This window comes from Pipistrellus kuhlii, unplaced genomic scaffold, assembly GCF_014108245.1.
Source record: "Pipistrellus kuhlii isolate mPipKuh1 unplaced genomic scaffold, mPipKuh1.p scaffold_m20_p_12, whole genome shotgun sequence".
Lineage (NCBI taxonomy): Eukaryota > Metazoa > Chordata > Mammalia > Chiroptera > Vespertilionidae > Pipistrellus > Pipistrellus kuhlii.
Window position 1 is genome coordinate 30,046,140 of NW_023425427.1, and position 17,977 is coordinate 30,064,116.

Sequence of the window (17,977 nt, forward strand, 5' to 3'; positions counted from 1 at the left end):
GGGTCTCTGAGCAGTCCTGCCTCTCACCCCTCCCCACATCTGAAGGCACGTTGGTCACAGGCCTGAGCATGGCAGAGAGCAGCAGTTGTCGGTATCAGAAGAATAGAATCTGGAGGTTGGAATTGACCTTGAGAGGTCATCACATCCATCATCTTGTCTCTAAGAAAGCAGATGCCCACCCTCTCAGATAGATGGGGAATGTTCTGGTTAATCATCATTTCAAGGGCCCGGGATGGTTTGATAGTGCGCCCCCCCAAGGTTCAGAAGCTGATTCGGCCTTGACCATCTTGTGACTTTGGACATAGCACTGATTCGCCCTGAGCCCCAGTGTCCTCAGCAGCTCAGGGAGGGCCCCAGGCACCCCGAAGGGCGGAGCTAAAGGCCCGAGGCCAGGCCTGTGTGGAGAAGGCCCTTGGTAGTGAATTCTTTGCCGCCCTTTGAGTGCTTTCCCACCAGAGCCTCCTGAGGATTTCAGTTTGTGTAAACTTTGTTGTTGTTGTTTAATTTAACCTTGGTTTAAATATCTGCTTTGAATTAACCAAATTAACTGAGTAAAAGTACAGCTGTGGAGGCAGCGCTGGACCTCTGCCCTTTTATTATGAATTATATACTCAGTGAGACCGCCCACAGCCCCGCAGCGCCTGAGAGACTTCCTACTCCTCCCTTCCTGGAGCCCTCCTGAAACTTTAATACCTTTCTGGTGCCTCGTGGACCAGAGTAAACATTGGTGTTAGCCAGGCCTCCAGCAGTCCCCTCAGCAAATAACAGGACTCGCATTGCTCATAGAGAAGGCCTTCCCCACAGAAGGAGGAGTAAGGTGCATCTATTTGTCATGCGTGGGATATTCCCAGGCATTTGTTCCCATTGGTGCTTACGGCACACGTGCCCGAAGGCTTCCCTTCCAATCTCAGTCTGTGACCTGTGCTAGCTTTTGGAATCCTGAGGTGAGGATGGATTATCTGGAATCTAAAGGTCCCAGAGCTGCAAGAACCCGTTAGCTCTCCATCTAAGCCCAGGGCCTTTGAATGTTTTTCTTTTGTTGTTGTTTTTTTTAAATATATTTTATTGATTTTCCACATAGAGGAAGGGAGAGGGACAGAGAGCTAGTAACATCGATGTGAGAGAAATATTGACCAGCTTCCTCCTGCATAATCCCTACCGGGGGATGTGCTCACAACCAATGTACATGCCCTTGACTGGAATCGAACCTGGGACCTTTCAGTCCTCAGACCGACGCTCTGTCCACTGAGCCAAACCAGTTTCGGCTGAATGTTTTTCTTTTAATGAAATTGTGAATGATCACAAATTTGAACAGGAAAATGGAATTCATCCCTGATGGACCCTTTTTTTTAAAAAAAAAAAAAAAGCGAGGGCAGCCTCAGATAGTTTGGCTCAGTGAATGGAGCATTGACCAGCGGACTGAAGGGTCCCAGACTCCATTCTGGTCCAGGATATGTGGTTGCAAGCTCCATCCCAGGGCATATGTGGTAGGCAACCAATCGATGTGTCTCTTTGACATCAATGTTTCTCTCTTTCCCTCTCTCTCTCTCTCTCTCTCTCCCCCCCCCCTACCTTCCACTCTCTCTAAGAATCAATGGAAAGATGAGGATTAATAATAAAAACAAAATTGAGGACATTACTTAAATAGGTTAAAATAAAGAGACGGGAGCTTAAGTCATACAAAATTAATGACAAGGATCTGAAAGGCAGGCCTTAGTAGTATTTGAATTAAACAAACTTTGAGCATTTTTCAGTGTTTGAAAACCACAGCGAGTCTCTATGGTTTTGGAAGTGAGCACCTCCTGGAGCAGCTGACTTGAGCCAAAGTGGGAACCAGTGGGGCAGACAGGGGTACAGAGATCCTGCCTAAGAATTATAGACATTTCAGACCTGGAAGAAACCTTACTTTGTTCAAAAAGAAAAGGGGAGAAAAGGACTCACATCTCTCCCTTCTGAGATCCAGCTTTGGAGAGAGAGAGGCTGTCAGAAAAGAAGAGTGAAGCCTGTGATGAAGAGACCACACCCCTTGAAGGAACTTAAGGGAAAGCCCTTATCTGCAGGGAGAGCGGTTAGAACAGTGGTGCCCAGCCTTTCTTTGGCCATGCCCCACCTAAGCATGTCTGAAATCCTGATAATACCCCTCATGGCATATAATTCTTGTTATTCAAAAAGTGAACTCCTATTCCTGTGGAAGAAGCCCAAAAGGCCATTAACATGGTCTAAACAAGCTTCCAAAGAACCGTGACATCCATGAAAGAGGAAAATAAAAGAACGGAAGGACAGTGGAAGTACTGAGGAAGAAATCACCAAGAAATTGTTGAACAAATAATATGAAGTGATGGGAAGGACAGCAAATAAAGTTTCAAAAAATAATAGAGAACTGAAATAGATAAATGTGTCACAGTATATATTTATATACTGAATATGAGGTCCCTGGAACCATAAGAAATGTAAAAAATTCACTGTTAATCATTCTCGAATTGCTCCCCTTAAAAATCAAACGACCCCCCTGTGGGGCGTGTGTCCCACATTGGGAACCACTGGGTTAGAGCATGGGCTTTCCGGTCCCTCCAAGAACCTTGTGTTCAAATCCTGCCAGTGCCACTCTAATGATGAAAACTTGTTGAGCCTCAGTTTTCCCATCTGTAAAATGGAGCTCAGTTCATTTTATAATTGGGTTTGTTATAAGACTTAATTCAAATGAGCTATTTAAAGCATTTAGAACAGTGTCCCCATTTACTGAATATTATAATTTAAAAAAAAACAACGTGTGTTGCTCAGAAAGCCCTTGTTATTAGAATTTTTGTTTTAAATTCCAGATTAATCCAGCAACAGCTCATTCATTTAAATAATATTTACTTATTGAGTGACTATTACATATAAAGAGCTGTGTTAGATATTGACGGTTGGCACTGTGAATGTTGTGAATGAATAATAGTAATAATAACAACAGTAATAAGGTAAGCTATTAATATTATAGGAGGCATTAGACTTGGAGTTAGATAACTTAGCCCAAGGTTACTCTGCAACTTTCCTAGTATGCTTCTAGGTGGCTGGAGCTGGGCATGTACAGTTGTTGGCCTGGACCTCTTGGGTTTCTGTCATGGGAAGAGACCCTGAGTTTTGCATGGCTGTCTTGGATTTGGCTCTACAGCTACCATTCTTCAGCTCTCTGCTCTTGTGTTCTAACTCTGGCTTGTGGTTAGTTCCTATGAACTTTAGAAATATCGGTAGAAATCTTGGACTTAGATCAAACCTGTCCTGTCTTTTCCAGTAGTTACCCAGAGTCTACTTCCTTCCGGTTGAAAAAGACCCTAGTTTTGGGCACATAGCTGTCTTAGTCAGGATCCTTGGTTGTAAGCAACAGACTCCAATCTTGGGCTGGCTTAATAAAAAAATAGAACTTTATTGGTTCAGATTACCAACTCTTTTGGGGTAGCTCTAGTTAGAGGTGTCTCTAGATTCAGGGGCTCGGTATCTGTCTCTCTCTCCCCGGCTCAGCGTTGCTGTTTTTTGCTTTGGCTTCATTCAGGGGCAGGCTGTGGCTGAATGGCAGTGAGATGGCTGACCGCAGTTCCAGACTCCCATCCTCTCAGTTCACAGTTCCCCTTTCCTAACGATCCCAGCAAAGTCCCAGGCTTCACACTCCACACCCGAGTTAGATGTCGTGCCTTCCTCCGAACTCAGTCACCGAGGCATGGATGGGTCACATGCAGTGCCTGGGGTTGTGGGGTCGCCTCTGGAGTTGCACCGACGCAGAGTGAGGAAGGTGTGGTTTCTAAAAGGAAGTCTGAGGTGTGTTGTTTATGACCCCAAAGAGGCAATGGATGCCAGACAAAACCAACAGCCAGTGACACTATCTGCCCGCGGAGAATTAAAAGCAGGATGTTCCGAAGGGCAGATTTTGACCAAAGGAGAGACAGATTAGTATGACATTTTCTCTCCATATTTCCCTTCCCTTTGAAGAGAAAGGGCTCTGACCTGTTTCTGGAGGTCAGCCTCAAGTTGGGCTACTATTGCTGGGCTGAATCGCCTTCGTAAACACAGAGGATGTCAGCATGTTTGTTTGTGCTCAGGCTCATCACTTAGACCTACTTCAGAGGGTGTTCTGGGAGCCAGTCCCCGAAGCCTCACTGGGAACAAGTGTGACAGCAGCCGGTGATCCAGTAGTGCCATTCACTTGGCCTTCATTCCAGTCGTCTGTCCATTTTATTTTATTTTTTAAATATATTTTATTGATTTTTTTACAGATAGGAAGAGAGAGGGATAGAGAGTTAGAAACATCGATGAGAGTCATCGATCAGCTGCCTCTTGCACGTCCCCTACTGGGGATGTGCCCGCAACCAAGTATGTGCCCTTGACCGAAATCGAACCCGGGACCCTTCAGTCCGCAGGCCGACACTCTATCCACTGAGCCAAACCGGTTTTGGCTGGCCTGTCCATTTTAATGCCCAGAATGGCGGCCCCCCTCTGTGCTAACAGATAAAGGCCACGTCTTTATAAAGATGAGCTGTTTGTTTGGAAAAGCCCACAGGGGACTCGGAAGTCTGTTTGTGCGTAATGCCCAACAAAAAACACCATCGTACATCATGAGGGGCGCCCATTAGATCTTCCAAAACACATCAGGATGGCTGAAATCCCCGCAATGCCGTCATCCCATAGCAGTTGTGTGCCACTGCCGCCTCAACGAAAACAAGCAGCGTGATGACCAGGCAGCTGGTTTTCCCTCTTGCACGCTGCACACCGTGCCCGGGGCCAGCCGCAGAATGCCTGTCTGGTGAGCATTACCCCGCCGAGGCGGGGCTTCCCGGCACGAGAGACACATGGGCTGCGCCCCTCCAACCTGAGTCATGTTTTCTCAGCGTCCTGCGTGCCCAGAAATGTCAAAACCATGCCCGGGAACGCCTGCTCAGGGAGAGCGGGGGCCGGCAGGCAGGGGGCTGCTGGGTGGAGGCTGGATGCTCAGGCCTGCCGTTCTTTGTGGTCCTGAATGACAGGCGCCAGGCAAGGCTGAGTGGCTCACTTCACTAAAGCTTGAAACACTTTATATATATATATATATATGTGTGTGTGTGTGTGTGTGTGTGTGTGTGTGTGTGTGTGTTTATATATTTTTTTTTTATTGATTTTTTTTTTTTTTACAGAGAGGAAGAGAGAGGGACAGATAGTTGGAAACATCAGTGAGAGAGAATCATCGATCAGCTGCCTCTTGCACACCCCCTACTGGGGATGTGACCGCAACCCATGTACATGCCCTTGATCAGAATCGAACCTGGGGCCGACCCTCTATCCACTGAGCCAAACTGGTTTCGGCTTGAAACACTTTGACAGTGTCCTGGGCAGCATGTGGGAGGAGGACCTGTGGTGGCCACAGCCTTCCTCGGTGCCAGCTGTGTGCAGAGGGGAAGCCCAGAGGGGAAAAGCTAGAAGCGCATGCTGGTGGAGCCTCACTAGTGGCGGAGGGCCGCACCTGGCGGGCAGGCAGAGTGGGCGCTCACTCACCAGGCACCCGTCTCCCCTCAGGTTCACTCCTCTTGTGCCCGTTGTCCTTTCCCAGCCAAAGGCTCCGGCTTTCGGGAGAGCAGCTGTCCCCAGACTGGAAGCTGTGGACGCTACAAATAATTCTACCCAAGCGCACAAATGGAAAGGTTAACCTTGTGTTCACCGAGGATGCCAAAAGTCTCCGTGGCCCTTGCAAGGCAGCTATGCCTGTTGCGTAAGAGCTTCCCGGTCACGAGCCTGGGTGTGCGAGGAGTGAGCTGTCCGTAACCAGACTGAGTTTTCAAGCTCCTTCACCCCCTCCCATTTCTGCTGTGAATGCAAGAACTTGACCTCGGCAGTTCAGGGTCTCTCTGTCCTCTTTTGGGTACAGTTTGCAAAATCAGAGTTCTCTCTCCCTCCCCCTTTGCCTTGCTTTTCCCTGGGTGGCAGTCTATTATTTGTTAGGCAAGAGGCTCACTTCTGATTCTGGCATCATGGGAGGGCTGTCCGTGTTGCACGCCATCCTTCGACAAGGTGGTCTCCCCGGGGTGTCACGCACCAGCTGGGGCCTGGCTTCTGGCGTGCTGACCTCCCCCCTGAAGCAGTGGCTCCCGGTGTTAGAGCCTTGTCCTCTGTGACTCAGTCCTCCTGTGGCCTTTTCCCGAGTGCTTGGTCTTGGGCTCAGGCACGCACAAGGACAGACATTTGGCCTGGCCGGCGCGGCTCAGTGGTTGAGTGTTGACCTATAAACCAGGAGGTCATAGTTTGAGTCCCAGTCAGGGCACATGCCCCAGTTGTGGGGCTCTGTCCCCAGTGTGGGGTGTGTGTGCAGGAGGCAGCTGGTCAGTGATTCTCTCTCATCATTGATGTTTCTCTCTCTCCCTCTCCCCTCCTCTCTGAAATCAATAAGGGTATATTTAAAAACAAAAACACAGACATTTGGAAGAGTGCAGAGCTGCGAGGCATGCACAGAGACCCTTCTCTCAGCGGAGTCACTGCGGGGACTTCCTGGAGGGGCTGTTCTGGGCCTGTGGCAGTGGCTGCTCCTCTGGGGCTGCCCAGCCTGTTTCTAAAAGGAGAGAGAAGGCCAGCTCCTCTCAAAGACCTGTGCGTCTGTTCTCCTCACACAGCCCCTCTAATCTCTCGTTCCCTGCAGCCCAGGTCTTGGCAGGACATTCTGGCCAATCAAGAGAGCTGCTTTACAGGTTTTTTTTTTTTTGGGGGGGGGGGGGGTTGTTGTTGTTTAATATATTTTATTGATTTTTTACAGAGAGGAAGGGAGAGAAATAGAGAGCCAGAAACGTCGATGAGAGAGAAACATCGGCCAGCTGCCGCCTGCACACCCCCCACCGGGGATGTGCCCGCAACCAACATTCATGCCCTTGACCGGAATCGAACCCGGGACCTTTCAGTCCGCAGACCGATGCTCTACCACTGAGCCAAACCGGTTTCAGCTGCTTTACAGTTTTAAAACTCTATTTTTTAAATTTAAAGCTCAACAGTTATTTGTTATAAACTGGCTCTGCCCTCCCCAAGGCCATGCATCTGGGAAGTCAGAGAATTAGGAAAACATGCCCTAAGAGGCTCTCTCTATGCCTCGTTAGGGCCTCTTCTCTTCGTTCACTTCTACTCTTGCTTTGTGCTCAAGCGGAAGGAGGGACTTGACAACCCGTTCCAATCTAGGGGCGTCCTTGGGGACATCACCTGCCCTCCGAGTTGGCTTTGTCTGAAACAGGACAGGTTTGAATTCTGTGGTCATAAAAAGCACCCAAAACGCAAAGATCCTAAGAATCTATGTTCTCAGGATAGCTTTGCCATCAAACACGTATGTCCGTTCATTGTGTAGTGCCTGGTAGGTTTATTTATTATTTCTCGTTTCCACAAATAACTGGGAAGAAGCATCATCGTCTGGGATGGCAGGAAGATGGTGGGCATGGGAATCAGCTGATTGGGGCCTGGCTGTGGGGAAGTCACTTCACCTCTTTGCTGGTTCCAAGGTGCTGAGGTGGGGGCCGTGTAACTGAGACCCCTAAGACATACCTCTGGCTGGGCTGAGAGCCCAAAGAGCCAAGAATCCATTGTCTGCCATCTTTCTCTGAGGTCCCAGCCCAGCAGCTGCCTCACGGATCTGGTGAGGTTGTGGTCTGCTAGCACTGCTCCGACAGGCTGGCTTCCTGGACAGCGTGCTCCAGCGAGGAAGTGCCAGGTGCCAGGTTACACACACACACACACACCCACTTCCTGGTGCAGAACCTAATGTATGGGCCAGCTGCCTTCCTCAGATAAACACCGGCCTGGGAGGAAAAATCACACATCCAAACTCTATAGTGACTCTTTGTATCAACACCTACCGTAGAAAGGGAAGCCAGGTCACAGGAGGGGAGCGGGGGGGGGGGGGGGGGGGGGGGGGGGCAGGAGCAAATGGGAATACAATGGGGTGGCATTCAGACAGGATTCCTCTTCCAAAGCTTACCAAGTGTTTTCATTTTTCCAGAACATCTACATGTGTAGGTGGTGATATTCTGGGCAGACAGGAAGGCTTTGATTTCTCGGTATTTTTAGTCCAGCGGGAATGGGAGTGATTTGTGTAGGGAAATGTAGGATTGCCTGTACCCATAGATGGCCTACATACCTCCTCTTGTTGAGGGTGTGGGTGCGTCTGCACTTGAGAGTAATGGAATTGAAACATAAAGCAAAGGCTCACATTTGGTATCTTCAAGTCCACGTCGCTTTGCTGTAGGTAACGAGGACAGATGATGATGGACAAGGGGCACCGAAGGCCTGGGGTCAGGGCAGTGTGTGTGTGTGTGTGTGTGTGTGTGTGTGTGTGTGTGTACATGTCTCCCCAGCCTCATCCGTGAGGAATGCTGTGTTGGTTTTGGCTTTCTGCATCCACACTTCTCCCCAGCTTCCTAACGGGAACACTCCTTGGTGGGGCAGCCCTGCTGCTCCTGTCTGTGTGGCTCCCGGGTCTGAAGGGAGATTCCTGTCTGTTCTACAGGCCATCTTCCTTTCACATATAGAAAAAGGAGCAGAGGGGGAGGTGGAGGAGGAGTGAGAAAACAGATGTAGCTTGCTCTGAAAGTTTCTCACTTTCTAACAATTTATTTGAGAAAGACACAGAATGATGCCTCTCCTTTCTTTGGTCTTTAAAAATTATATATATATATATATATATATGTGTGTGTGTGTGTATATATGTATATATATATACATACATATATACATATATATATATTCATTCTCTCTTTATTTATTAAATTATTACATATGTGTCCTTATCCCCATTGCCCCCTCCCACCCCCCACTCCTGCCCTCACCCCTCTGGTATCTGGGTCTATTAAGTAGGCTTATATGCATGCATGCAAGTCCTTTGGTTGATCCTTTCTTTGTCTTGAACCCTGGAGTGTCCCAGTAATTCCTCAATAGAAAGCAAATCCTTTCCATTCCCCATGATTACATAAGCCATTCTTGGGAAAATTTAAACTCGACAAGCACGCCATTGTTTTCTATAAGACTTTTCCTGACGTCTTCTCATTCTAGATTTGTACTTACTGTTTAAAAAAAAATTAGAAAATATAGGAGGAAATTACAGAAAGAAGTCACTCTTTGTCCCCTGACCTGTAGATAATCATCTGTTCCCAGGATTTTCTCTCTCCATACATGTCCACATTCTACTATGTACACTGTAGATTGTACTCTTTTCACTTAGCAATGTACTGCTAACATCTTTCCATTTCATTGTCACCACCTAGTACTTTTTTAACAGGTACATATTATTCCACTATTTGGTTACACTTATATCTAGTTCTTTATTGTTACATATTTATTTATTATTTTTTTATTTATATTTTATTTATTTTTTTTACAGAGAGGAAGGGCAAGGGATAGAGAGTTAGAAACATTGATGAGAGAGAAACATCGACCAGCTGCCTCCTGCATAACCCTTACTGGGGATCGAGCCTGCAATCAAGGTACAGGTCTTTCGCCGGAATCGAACCCGGGACCCTTGAGTCTGGGAGCCGACGCTCTATCCACTGAGCCAAACCGGTGAGGGGTCTTCAAACTACGGCCCGTGGGCCACATGCGGCCCGCAGAGGAGTCTGATCCGGCCCGCCAAGTTTTTTGGGCAGTGAGCGCAGCCGAGGTGTTACAGTAGGAATTAGTAGTTCATATAGTCCGGCCCTCCAGCTCTCTGAGGGACCGTAATCTGGCCCCCACTTTAAAAAGTTTGAGGACCCCTGGAGGGATATTGTTACACATTTGAATTATCAAAGCTAATCTTTTATGAACAATGCTGATATCCCTATATATTTTTGTGTTCCCATCTAATTATTACCAAAAACAATTCCTAGACAAATATATCGCCATCTGGTCCTGGATCAATTATAAGACCCATCTGTGCAATAGAGGGCCAATTTCCTCATACCTCCACCAGTGAAAGGTATATGAACATACTGTAACATTTTCACCAGCCTGATAAACATTTCATTGGTGTTTTAATTAGTATACTTTGATTACTTGTGAAATTGAATGTATTTTTATATATTTATTAGCCATTAGTGTATAACTTATTATATTTGCATCCATACTAAATTTTATTAAATCGGCCTACTCATTTTGATTTGTAAGTGCCCTTTTTATATTACAGATTTTAACCTTTTTTATGTGTTGCAGTTTCCTTTATTAGTTCACTCTTTTGGTCCTGAAATTTCTTTGAAACAAGTTTTTTATGTATTTCAAAATTATCCATTAAGTAGGATTTTGCCTTTGGTTTCAAGTTTAGAAAATCTCCCCTTTCCAAGATTCTAAAAATGTGCATCTATATTTCCTTTTACCTTTATAGTTTAATTCTTTTTACATTCACATCCATTGGGAATTTATTTAAAAGTAGAAGGTAGGGATCCAGATCTAATTTTTTAAAATATATTTTATTGATATTTTACAGAAAGGAAAGGAGAGGGATAGAGAATTAAAAACATTAATGAGAGAGAAACATCGATCAGCTAACTTCTGCACACCCCCTACTGGGGATGTGCCTGCAACCAAGGTACATGCCCTTGAGTGGAATCGAACCTGGGACCCTTCAGTCCACAGGCCAGCGCTCTATCCATTGAGCCAAACCAGTTAGGGCTAATTTCTTTAAAAATATGTTTTTATTGATTTTTTTACAGAGAAGGGAGAGGGATAGAGAGTTAGAAACATCTGAGAGAGAGAAATTTCGATCAGCTGCCTCCTGAACACCCCCTACTGGGGATGTGCCCACAACCAAGGTACATGGCTTTGACCGGAATCGAACCTGGGACCTTTCAGTCCGCAGACCCACACTCTATCCTCTGAGCCAAACCAGTTAAGACCAGATGCAATTTTTTAAGACCTGATATCTATGCTATTTATCAAATTAAACATCCTTTTATTCACGGAGTTGCAGTGTCTCAACCTTGTAGAGTCTGAGTTTATTTTCAGACTCAAGTCTGCTCCACTGAGTTGCCTCTTCCTGTGCTAGCATCACACCATCTTAATTATTTCAGCTTTAATCATACATTTTAATAACTGGTGTTACAAGTGCTCACTTATTATTATTCTAATGCAAAAGTTCCTTGGCAAGTTGAGCATACTTATTCTTGCAAATGAACTTTAGAGTAATTTTGTCAAGTTCAAGAACAAAGGATTTCTATGGGTTGTGTTAATTTCATAGATGAATTTGTACAAAATTGCCATATTCTCACCATTGAGTCTTAGCGGCCAAGAGCAGGGAAATGTTCCGTTCGTTTGCTTTCTTTTAAATTAGGGTTTTCTTCACTCAGGTCCTGAATTTTTTTTGTTAAGCTTATACTGACCAGCTTTAGTTAGCACAGTGGTCGGCAAACTCATTAGTCAACAGAGCCAAATATCAACAGTACACGATTGAAATTTCTTTTGAGAACCTAATTTTTTTAAACTTAAACTTCTTCTAACGCCACTTCTTCAAAAGAGACTTGCCCAGGCCGTGGTATTTTGTGGAAGAGCCACACTCAAAGGGCCAAAGAGCCACAGTTTGCTGACCACAGGGTTAGCATATAAGAAAACCATTGCTCTTTTGTATCCTTATTCCTATGAACGCATTTTTAATTTACATTAATTTTTCAGTTATTTATCTTGGGCTTTCCAAATAGAAAGTTATATCCACTGAACAATGCCTATTTCACTTCCTGCTTTCACAATTTGCTTCTTATTCTGTTTACTAGTTGCACTCACTACATTTTCTCAACATTAAATGGCAGTGATGGGGGCAGATGTCCACCCATGCTTTGAGCTTGACTTTATTTTACAATTGACCTTGCTGGGGAAAGGTTTCAGATCTGTGTGTTTTTGTTGTTGTTGTTGTTGTTTTTAAAGCCTGTTAAGGAACTATTTCTCTATTTCCAACAAGTTAAATACTATTTTGTATTTGTTAAGGCAAGATGTGTGGGTGGGTGGATGCGGGTGTGTTAGCCTGTTAAAATGGGGAATAACATCAATATGATTTCCTAATATCAGATTATCCTTTTATCTCTGGAATCCTACTTGGTTGTGTGTTTTTTGTGTGTGTTTTTTTTGTGTGTGTGTGTTTTGTTTGTTTGTTTTTGCAATTAAAAATACTGCTCTTTTTCAAGAGGCAGCCTTGGCTTTGTACATCTGTGAGAAGCTATCATCCTTAATTGGCGTTTTTAGAGTTCTGTTCTGAAAAGGAGGTCTAGTTCCCTTAGCTTTGCTTTACTGGGTTACTTCTGCTAGAGGCAATGGAAACTTCGGAGTTTTGGATTTTTAAATTTTTTGATTTATTGGTTTGGAGAGGAGAGGAGAGGAGAGGAGAGGAGAGGAGAGGAGAGGAGAGGAGAGAGAGAAAGGAAGACTTATCACTGAGTTGTTTCACTTCCTGATGCACACATTGGTTGATTCTTATATGTGCCATGACTGGGGATCAAATCCGCAGCCTTGGCCCGTTGGGATGACACAAGCCAGCTGAGCTGCCTGAACAGGCCTAGAGTTTGTGTGTGGAACCTTCTTGCCTCTGTTAAGGTCAGCCCATTGTCGGCACCTTCTGTGGAGTTGAGAAAGGAAAGGGGAGAAGAACCAGGTGGGAAAGGAGGGGTATGGAGAGCATAGGCCTCTCTGACCCCAGGCCAGGGCCTCAGCAGCAGGTGTATCCAGGGAGCGATCCCTCCACTTTTGCTTGTTCCCCCTTTCCATGGAGGACTCAACACTGTTCGTTTCTATACTTTCCTGGGAAGAACAAGCTTCACGTGGCATAGGCATACTCATCCCCTGGTAGAGTGCAGGCTCCTCCTGGAAAGCAGGGAGCCCTCATTCGGACTCACGAGGCAGGCACACCGCAGCCGGCAGGCTCCACTCCACATCTCCAGAACCCACTGGAGGCCCCAGAGACTTCCGGAAGCCTGGCCTTCTCTGCTGAGAGAGCCTTTTACTCATTTGCTGCAGCGTTCGGGAGCGGTTTCGGTAAGGTTTATTTTATGCTCTGAGCCGAGTCTGTCAGGGAGAGGTGCTTAGCTCGTTGCCGAAAGGGGAGGGGAGTGCGGTATAAATAATGAACGTGTGGAGAAGCTTGGGCTGTTAACAGCGCTGCTCCAGTAACGCAGAGCTTGATCGTGTCACCGCCGCTGGGTGTGTTTTCCTGCGAAGGCCATAAATAAAGCACTGGTACGTGTCTGTTCCTCTCCCTTCCTCCCGGGAGGATGGTGACACCCTGGTTAATGCCAGGGACAAGCTTAAATAGTCTTCAATTGATAGTTGATCCCCGGGTAGGATTTGTTCGGCATGAAGAAGGCAGTCCATTCTTTTGGGGGCCTTAGCACTGTGATGAGAGTAAGGAACCGACTCAGTCTCTCCCTCTAGCTGCAGGATGCGGGGCACCCCATCATCAGGCCTCCTTCCAACTCTGCACGCCATCTCTGGTCCCGTTCCACCCGAAATTCTGTTCGTTTTCCAGAGGATACCTTGTTATGTGTCTGTCATTGAGGAGCATGCTGGAGTGTGCCCCATAGTAGGTTGTATGCGAACTCTCTGTGGGGTCCACGTATTGGGCGATGTTAAAAGGCTCCAAATTCTAAGTCCCAGGAAGGATGCAGAGTCCCTTGCACAGACCCTGCTTGGCCAGCACAAGGTGTGACAGAGGGTTGAACTGAATGCCTTTCATAGGGAAAAGCACTTCCCCGTGGGCCATGGATCCCACCGTGACCCGTGATCTCCTACGCTTGGCATTTCACCCGTTTTTTGGTTTGTTTGTTTGTTTGTTCTTTAAATATATTTTATTGATTTTGTACAGAGAGGAAGGGAGAGAGATACAGAGTTAGAAACATCGATGAGAGAGAGTCATCGATCAGCTGCCTCTTGCACAACCCCTACTGGGGATATGCCCGCAACCAAGGTACATGCCCTGGGCCGGAATCGAACCTGGGACCCTTCAGTCCCCAAGCCAACGCTCTATCCATTGAGCCAAACCGTTTTTCGGCTCACCCGTTTTTTTTTTTTTTTTTTTTTTTTTTGTTTTGTTTTTTATAGATTTTTTCACAGAGAGGAAGAGATAGGGATAGAGAGTTAAAAACATCGATGAGAGAGAATCATCGATCAGCTGCCTCCTGCATACCCCCTACTGGGGATGTGCCCGCAACCAAGGCACATGCCCTTAACGGGAATCATGGAACCTGGGACCTTTCAGTCCGCAGGCCAACGCTCTGTCCACTGAGCCAAACTGGTTTCGGCTCACCCATTTTTATTGTGTATCTGGCTCCTGAAGACACTGGATTTACCCCAGGTGCAAGTTCACATCTTCAGATGGAGATCGGGAGTCAGCCAGCTTCCTATAAAGGACCCAGCAGTCAATATCCTCTGCTCTGTGAGCCACACGATCTCTGTCGCAACTCCTCAACCTTCCGCTGTCGTGGAGACCCAGCTGTGGTCCCAGTTCAACTTTGTATATGGATGTGAACTGCATGTAACTCTCTCCTGTCACACAATATGATTCTTTTGATTTCTTCTCCACCCCGCACCCCCGAACCATTTGGTAAAAAGCAAATCTAAGAATGGTGTTTAGCCCATTCTTAGCTGGTGGACTTGACAAAAACCAGGTGGCCCATTGCTTCTGGCCCGTGGGCCGTAGTTTGCAGCCCCTGATGAAGAGTGTTGTTCAAGAGCTCCTGCTGCTTTCCCACAGGATCCAAGGAGAATCGCAGGGAGCCCAGAGCTTTTCCACCAGCAGCTCACTTCCAAAGAGGCGCCTTTTTAAACGCTTGGGAACTGTACACTTGAGTTATCCGAGTTACATGAGCCGAACAAAGGCTGCTGTTGACTGGCTTGCGCTGGCCTCTGTGGGTGGCCCTCTCTTCACTCTGGGGCACTCAGGGGTAAGGATGCCAGGCCAGTGGCAGCATCTGGGTTGGCAGCAGGGAGAGCTACCGCATGAAGACAACTGTGAGGGGCGGGGAATAGATCGTAGCCAGAGGGGCGATGGAAAGTGCATTCCGGGGGTACGGACCCTGATCACAGTTGAAATGTATTGATACATACACTGGGAGTATCCGTACTTAGTAGTTCTGTGTATGCAGCTGACTCGGGCTTCCGGACAGTTTCCTCCTCGCTGTCACTCCCACAAAACCACCCTCCCCCAGAGGGTGCGCCTTATTTCTTTTAGGATCCCAGCACATGGCAGGGTGGGCTTCTGGTCCATTTTTCTCCACACAGAGACAGTCCATTCCCCTAAATTAACCTCCTCTCGTGACTCACCTGGAAGAAGCACGTGCCATTGAGTAAGCTAAACCACCTTCCCACGGCCCCACGGAAACCGCGGCTGGTGGGTTCTGTCCTCACAAGCACCGAGCAAACGCTGCCCTTTCCTCTCCGCAAAGCAGGCAGCGGGGGCTGCAGTGAGGAGAGAGCAGAGACCAAGTTCTGTTGTTTGTTTTGGTTTTCACAACTTACCACTCTCTGGATTATTCTCCTTTATTTTATATGTATTTTTAACACAGCATGTTTGAAAGCACATTTCTCCCACAGACACATCATTGGGCTTAGAGAGGGCGTGGTTGCTGTCTAAGTCTGGATTAGTGCAGGAGTTTTGCCCAGGGATCCGGGAACTTCTGAGCAGGCTTTGGTCATGTGAGCAATCTGGAGCATGAACATACTCCACACACACACACACACACACACACGCACACACACACACAGTCGAAGCAGTTACTAAATGTTTGGCAGCGCAGCAGACAACAGTCAGATGTGGCATTGTCTTTGCCCTAGGAAGCTCAAACTTGTGGGTGGTGACAACCTGCATTTCGCCTTTTGCCTGGAGATCTGAACTGGGTGAAAATGCTAGTTAAAGCATCAAATTGTAGTTTCCAACTCCTCGTGGTTGAGTTTTCCAGAGTTCAGTGTGAAGCTCTTTGCTTTTCTGTTTGTTTTGCCCCTACCAGGCCGCTGTGCATGCTCAGGCACCATTAGCCTGAGCGCTCACCCACCTGGGTGGGGCTCAGCATTCACTGGTTCGCTGTCGCCTTTTGCTGCTGTGGATTTTCAGCCCCGAGCTCAGTGAGGGCTTACACCTAGACCCCCGTATATAGCGAACTGGCCTGTGGTAGTCCCCTTCTCAGTCTCCCTTTCTTTGGTTTTAGTTACCCACGGGCAATAGCGGTCTGACAGTATTAACTGGGATATTCCAGAAATAAAGAATTCGTAAGTCGTAAATTGTGTACATCCTGGGCGGTGTGTTGACTACTCTGCTGTATGCATCATTCCTCTTAGATGTGATCATCTCTTTGTCCAGCATGTCCGTACTGTCTACGCTCCATTCCTGCTCCTCACTTAGTGACCCTCTCAGTTATCAATAGACTGTCCCAGTGTGGCAGTGATGGCGTTCAAGTTACCCTTTTATTATTATTATTATTAGTAGTAGTAGTAGTATTATGTAAATATGGAACACTTTACAAATTTGTGTGTCATCCTTGCACAGGGGCCATGCTAATCTTCTCTGTATCGTTCCAATTTTAGTACATGTGCTGCCGAAGCGAGCACAAGTTACCCTTGTTTTGGTTAATAACGGCCCCAAAGTGCAGGAATAGTGATGCTGGCAATTCGGAGATGCTGAAGAGAAGCTGTCAAGTGTATGGATAGGGTTTGGTACTATTCGGACCCCCATGGGGGTCTTGTAACACATCCCTGTGGATAAGAGGAGGAGGGCCATTGAATACAGTTTTGCCCACTCGGGCTTTCCCACAGAGCAGGTGGGCTGGCGAGACTGTGAAGACCATGGCTCTGCTCAGAGGACAGCAGATAAAACCTTAGTCATGGAGAGCAGCCATGAGGCGATGGGGATTTGCCTTGTTGTTACCATTATTTCTGCATCTCTGGCACAGGTGAGGAGGAGCTGGGGCAAAGGAAAACCTTTGGGCGATTCAGTCACTCCACGCTGGACAGCTCCCAGCCTTCGGAGTCTCTGGTCTCTGGGTTCCAGGAGGGCGGGGGACCAGAGAGAGAAAAGATTCACTCCTCGCAGGACAGAGGAGTGCCTTGGAGTTTTCTGTGTGAACCAGGAGTTGTGTGCCTGAGCCCATGGAACAGCTGCTCCGGGCTGTGCTTGGAAAGGTGTGAAGAGCAGGCTGGCGCCTGGAGCTAGAGGAGCCAGCAAGACTCTCCTCTTAGACAGCTCGCTCTGCATTTCGGCTGCGTGTCCCCCAAACACGGACTCGGTCCCTCCCCTGCCATCTTGCTGGCCTGACTGTGTCTGGAAGACAAGGTGTAGCTGCATTTTCAAGGGACACAGACAATAACGTGAATTTGAGGAAAGCAACTAGGATGGGGAGGGATATGGAGCCACTGTCGAGTGTTACCCCTCTGTTTCCTCATCTGTGAAATGGGCCAACTCCGGGGAGTATCCTGTGAGACTGCAGTGAGATAATGGTCTCAGCTCTGTGCCTGCACTTCTAGGCTATTACGTAGAATAATGTTGGTTCTTCTCCTGTGAGAAATATGGAAGACACTCAGATTGTTTAGTCTAGACAAGGAAAGATTAGGGAACGATATGTGAGCTGTCTTTAGATATTTAGAGGATTACTATGTGGCAGAGGGAACAACCTTATTTTTAGATTGAAGAAAATATGACTATAAAATGTGGCCTCCGCAGGGAGGGAACTTTTCCTTCGGCGGGCGTGTGTGCCGAGGATGCTGAGGACAGCAGGCTGGCTCTGCTGTGGCTCCCATCTCCAGCTGTGCCCTCGGTGGGAGCTCGGGGAGATGTGCTCCGGGTGGGAGGTCCTTTGGCCTAGACGCCTATGTTCTCTTCCATCTCTGGGACGCCACGAAGCAAAGGCCTGAGTGTTTGGCTCCTCTGGGGGATCTCATGAAGCCGGCAACCGCGTACCATAAACCAGAACGAGCAATTCCCAAGGCTCTTGGGGAATCCATTGGGTACAAAACAGCAAGCTCATTTGCTCAGAGATGATGCTCAGCTATTCCTTCCTGGTACCAG

The 17,977-nt window shown here is 47.3% G+C and overlaps 1 protein-coding gene and 1 non-coding gene across 2 annotated transcripts in view; one reads left to right on the top strand and one right to left on the bottom strand.

The window, feature by feature from the left end:
* The window catches only part of KLF9 (Kruppel like factor 9), a 30,233-nt gene that overhangs the window by 7,840 nt on the left and 4,416 nt on the right, over positions 1–17,977 (top strand). The gene's annotated exons all lie outside the window — the stretch shown is intronic.
* On the bottom strand, positions 16,418–16,524 carry LOC118716812. The gene has a single exon (XR_004987270.1). It is a non-coding gene; the product is annotated as a U6 spliceosomal RNA (small nuclear RNA).